Below are 6,000 nucleotides of genomic sequence, written 5' to 3'. Positions count from 1 at the left end.
GTCAAAACAAAATTTAAACGTAGGCCATGGCAGGTATTTCTATGTTGTCTTCCAGAGAGTCATCCTGCTTCTTTTATCCAGCCCCTCTCCCCAATGAAAAGTGGATATCTTTCTACACATACCTCCGTGGTTTGGAATGGAAAAGATTGCTTTTCTTTTGTTCCAATTTGCTAACTTCTCCAGAAAGAAAAAAGCAACTCACATGGGTCTTCTGCTATAGTTTGCCTAATTATCAAGAAATTATTTTGCAAGCTGAAGGCTGATGTTTAATTTGAAACAGGTGCTTAAGTAATGGTATTTATGAGTTCTTTGCCTTTTGTTCCAAGAAGACTAAATTAATGGCAAGTTTGGATGACTTCAGGGTTTTTTTTTTTTTAAAGTCTTTCAGTTTCAGTCACTATATGATAAGCACAGTTGAGACTGCAGCAGTGAATTCCGCATATTTGTGTAACTTGAAAAGAAAGAGATGTTAAAAAGTGAAATATGTCTCTAAATCCTAGTTCATCTTGTGACAGATTTACTGGACATAAGCTAAAGTCCAGTTTTGCAGTTAACCCTGTGATGTGACAAACAAGCATATGGACACGATGTCAAGATTGATTTCACATCTGAATAAACAATAACAATTGATGTACAAATACACATTGTTACATGTGTAAATCCACATTTTGGGATGAAAGAAGGGATTTTTTCTCCTGGAAGAGGAAGTTGTTGTTGACTTTTTCAAGAGTCTTGGGACATTTGCTATTTTTAAAGTGTTTTTTTTTTTTTTTTCATTCTTCCACGGAAGGACCAGATTGTGCCGCAGCTAACCCTGTGAATGCATGCTTACAGTTAGTGGAGACAATTGCAAAAGCAAACAACACAGTTTAAGTCCAATGATGGACCCTATTCACCCCCCTGAAATGAGAAGCTGCTGTGTTATAGTCGTTTTCAACTTTTTTGTGTGCATGAAGTCATAAAGCACATAAGACTGTTTTCTAGGTGGCCAAGGCTGAAAGAAAAGTAACATCTTTTAGTTAAGAAGATGTAATGGACCCTAAAATATAATCTGCCTTCAGCCTTGGACACAGAGGAATGGAAGAAAAAATTGAGACATTTTCATAAAAGTCCTTTTTTCTAACAAAAAGAAACAAAAATATCTTATGTAGCATCATCTGACTTTTTGGAATTATATTACGTAGTTCCATTTTTAATAAAAAACATAACTCTTTTTCTTTAAAAAAAAATGGGGTAGTCACCATACAAAACAGCTTGGTGATTCCTCAGAAAATTAAATATAGAATTACTACATGACCCATCAATGTTAATTTTAGATATATACCCAAGAGTTGAAGTATATGTTAAAAAAATTTATATGCAAGCATTCACAGAGGCATTTTATTCAGAACAGCCCCAAAGTGGAAACAACACCAATGTCCGTCAATGATGAACAGATACAATGTGACAAATCATACGTTGGAATACTTTTCAGCCATACAAAGAAATGGAAGTACTGATACCAGCTAAAACAAGGATGAACCTTGAAAGTATACTGAGCCTCACTGGAGACCACATAACATATTATTCCATTGATATGAAATGCCCAGAATAGGCAAATTCACAAAGGCAGAAAGTAAAATTGGTGGTTGTCAGAGGCTGAGGAGAAGAGAGAATGGAGACAGATTTGTTTTGGGGGTTGTTTTAATCTAGGCTATGATTAAACCACTACAGACTGGTGGTTTAAACAAATAAATTTAAACTTGTTTCTCTGTTCTGGAAAGCCCAAGACCAAGATGCCGGCAGTGCCTGTGTCTGGTGAGGACCTACCTGTTGGTTTGCCAGTGGCGGACTTCATTATTCCTTCACATGGTGTAGAGCAGAGAATTCTTGTGTCTCTTTTTATAAGGGCAGTAATTGCATGCATGAGGCTCTCCCCTTTATGACCTACTCACCTCCCAAAGATACCACCTCTATGCTGTCACACTAAGGGTTAGGGTTTCAACATATAAATATTGGGAAGACAAAATATTCAGTCCATAACAGGGTGATGAAAATGTTCTGGAAGTAGATAGTAGTGATGATTATACAATATAAGAAACAGATGAGAAACCACTAAATCACACTTTTAAATGGTGAATTTATGTTGTGTGAAATATATTTCTATTTTAAAATTACTATTGTCATTACAACCAATATTTCTAACTTCTAGAATCTAGAACAGTGGTCCTCAAGTTTGCACCTTAAGATCACAGGGGAGCTTTGAAGAATCCCGGGTCCAGGCCACACCCTAGACCAGTGAAATCAGAATCTCTAGGGTGGGGGGTGGGGGTTCCAGGCTGCAGTGTTGTTGTTGTTATTTATTATATATAATAAATAAATATTGTAGATGGACACAATACCTGTATTCTATTTTTTTTTTTTTTAATGTGGTGCTGAGGATCAAACCCAGTGCCCCATACATGCAAGGCAAGCACTCCACCACTGTGCCACAACCCCAGCCCTCAGGCTGCAGGGGTTTTTAAATCTCCCCATGTAATTCCAGTGTGCAGCCATCATTGGGAATCACTGGCCTTGAATGTGACCTTTCAGCACGTTTGGTCCACTTGGGAAGCAATGTCTCTGGCTCCCCTCTTCTTTCCACACATAGCAGTCCAGCAAAGACAGCTGCCTGACCTCAGGGACAGACAGCTCCCGAGTCAGGAGGCCTCCTTAATTTCAACAAGTTCACCCACACTCTCACTTTTATGGGTGACTCAGTAGTTCAGCTATATTTTATACTTTCCATTTTCTTTCTCATGTGGGATTAGGTTGCTGTGATTCAAATGTGGGCAGAGATGCATTTGTTCCACTCTGGAACAAAAGTCGGATTCTGGCCAAAAGCGTTGGCACCTTGCTCTGAAAAATCTAGAGTTTATAGTTTGTGAAGTTTTGAGCAGAGAATTAAGTCACAAGGAGCTAAACATGTGAGAACTTTGACCCACGCCTGCACTAATTATCATCCTCATCCGACTGTAATATCCCGTCTATTTAACTGTCTGTAATCTTGGCCTCCGGGAGTCTTAGCCTCAGGTGTTCCACACCCTTCTTTGCCAGTGGCTCACTAAGTTGCTTGGCCACAACAGCCATGGTTTGGCAAACCTATCTGTAGTGGTGTCCAAAACCACAGTGGTCCTAACTGAATTCAGTAACCAAAATTTATTAACTTTTTTTTTTAAATTCATTCCCCGAAACTGGAGTTAACTGGTGAAAAAGATGGCAATGAAGAAAGAAATAGAACTTGGAAGATTTAAAAGAGCCATAAAGAAAGAAGTGACAATAGCAACTATGGTGTCTAGAAGGGCCAAACCTGTGGGGATCTAGGTAGTGACCTATTCTGGACTCCCTTGGTCACTTGCCTTGTGTGGTTAGGGGGTAGATACAGAGCATCAGTATTAGTGCACTCACAGCCACAACAGTGGAAGAAAACTCTAGAAAGGAGACTGAGCAGAGACCCGTGGCTACAGGAAATGTCTGGCAAATAAGAAGACAAAAGTTGTTGGGGCCTGTGGAGTGGAAGAAACCCAGAGAAGGAGGGGTGGGGAAGTACAGGCATGTGGGTCTGTCTTTGGATAGCCGTGAGTCTAGCCACCTGCCTAGAATTAAAGTAAAATAAACAAATCTTATTATTTTGTGTGTACTGCTCACTGATTTATTACACATATGCACCTGTGGAAGGTTTAGAACATTTCCATCTTCCCAGAAAATCCTCTTATAGTCCAGGTTCCTGGACCTCTCCTCTTGTCTAGAAGTAGTTTCCACTCTTACATCACGACAGAATTGTCTTGCCTTTTTCCTAAACTGCATATGAATGGACTCCTAAAGCATTTTTTTTAACTTGTGGATGGCATGTTTTTGAGGTCTTTCTATATTGTTATGACTTTTTTTTTCTTATTGCTGTGTGGTAGGTATTTCATGGTATAAATATGTCATGTTTATCCATTCTCCTGTTAATGGGAAAAAAACCCAAATATTGAAGGTTTTGTATTTTTCTAATACTGGGATTGAATCCAGAAGTGCTCTAACACTGAGCTATATCCTCAGCCTTTTAAATTTTGTATTTTGAGATAGGCTCTCACTAAGTTGCTTAGGGCCTAAGTTACTGAGGCTGGCCTTGAACTTGAGATCTTCCTGCTTCAGTCTCCTTAGTCACTGGGATTGTGGATGTGCGCCACTGTGTCTGGTGCAGGAACATGCACTTTTTCTTTTAATTCTAATTTGTTATACATGATGGCAGAATGCAATTCATTTCCTATTACACATATAGAGCCCAATTTTTCAAGTCACTGATTGTACACAAAGTATTTTCACACCATTCGTATCTTCATACATGTACCTAGGGTAATGTACCTAATTAATTCCACCACCATTTCTGCCCCCTTGCCCCCTCCCTTCCCCTCCCTCCTCTTTGCCCTATCTAAAGTTTCTCCATTCCTCCGGTGCCCCCCGCCCACCACCAAATTGCCATTATGAGTCAGCATCCTCATATCAAAGAAAACTTTCTCGGCCTTTTGGTTTTTGGGGATTGGCTTATTTCACTTAGCAAATATTCTCCAACTCCATCCATTTACCTGCAAATGTCATGATTTTATTCTCTTTTAATGCTGAGTATTGTTCCATTATGTGTATATACCAAAGTTTCCCTATCCATTCATCTACTGAAGGGCATCTGGGTTGTTCCACAATTTAGCTATCGTGAATTGTGCTGCTATAAATGTTGATGTGGCCGTGTCCCTGTAGTATGCTTTCTTTAAATCCTTTGGGTATAAACCGAGGAGTGGGATAGCTGGGTCAAATGGTGGTTCCATTCCAAGTTTTCTAAGGAATCTCCATACTGCTTTCCATGTTGGCTGCACCAATTTGCAGTCCCACCAGCAATGTATGAGTGTGCCTTTCCCCCCACATCCTCCCCAACACTTATTTTTGTTTGTATTCTTAATAGCTGCCATTCTGACTGGAGTGAGATGAAATCTTAGAGTAGTTTTGATTTGCATTTCTCTAATTGCTAGAGATGTTGAACATTTTCTCATGGTTTGTTGATTGATTGTATAACTTCTTCTGAAAAGTGTCTATTCAGTTCCTTGGCTCATTTATTGATTGGGTTATTTGTTTTTTTGGTGTTAAGTTTTTTGAGTTCTTTATATATCCTAGAGATTAGTGCTCTATCTGATGTGCTTGTAGTAAAGATTTGCTCCCATTCTGTAGGCTCTCTATTCATCTCACTGATTGTTTCTTTTGCTGAGAAGAAGCTAGGAACATGAACTTTTAAAGACAGACCCCAGGTAATTTTTTTTTTCATTTTTTTTTTGGATGGACACAATACCTTTATTTTATTGGTTAATTTTTTTTATGTGATGCTGTAGATTGAACCCAGTGCCTCACACATGCTAGGCAAGCTCTCTACCACTGAGCCACAACCCCGGCCCCCTCAGGTTATTTTTATTTGATATCTCAGCAAACATCTATTTAGAAACCCTGTGTAGAGATACAGTGGTGCTTGCACATAATGTGTGCTGAGGTAATGGCAAAGACATTTTAGCACCTTGTTGACTGACATTACTTTTTTTTTTTTTCCCAGAAGTTTTAAACATTTTGTTGAGTGTCCAGCTGCGATGGATCTAACCCAGGGCCTTGAGCATGCTGGGTAACACTTTTACCGCTGAGCTACATCCCCATTCCTTTTAAACTCACAAAAATGGAGGAAAAGTTTCTGCCCTTCACTTCTCTGCAATTCTTCTTTGTCATCATTCAGGTTAAGAAGTGGGATGCAGCTCTCCTCCTCTCCTTCCTTGATGACAAGGAGGACAGTCACCGGAGGCAACCCCCATCTCCCTATTAGAAGGGATTTAGGCGATTGGGTAGTTTCTATGGTCAGGCCTGGAAGTGGCCCACATCATTTTACCCACGTTCCAGTGACCACCCTCACTCACACAGTTCACTCACCTGCAAAGTGGGGTGGGAAACAGAGCTGTAGGCACAGAA

Source organism: Urocitellus parryii, chromosome 10 (assembly GCF_045843805.1).
Source record: "Urocitellus parryii isolate mUroPar1 chromosome 10, mUroPar1.hap1, whole genome shotgun sequence".
NCBI classification, from domain to species: Eukaryota; Metazoa; Chordata; class Mammalia; order Rodentia; family Sciuridae; genus Urocitellus; species Urocitellus parryii.
Note: the sequence above shows the minus strand (reverse complement) of the source record.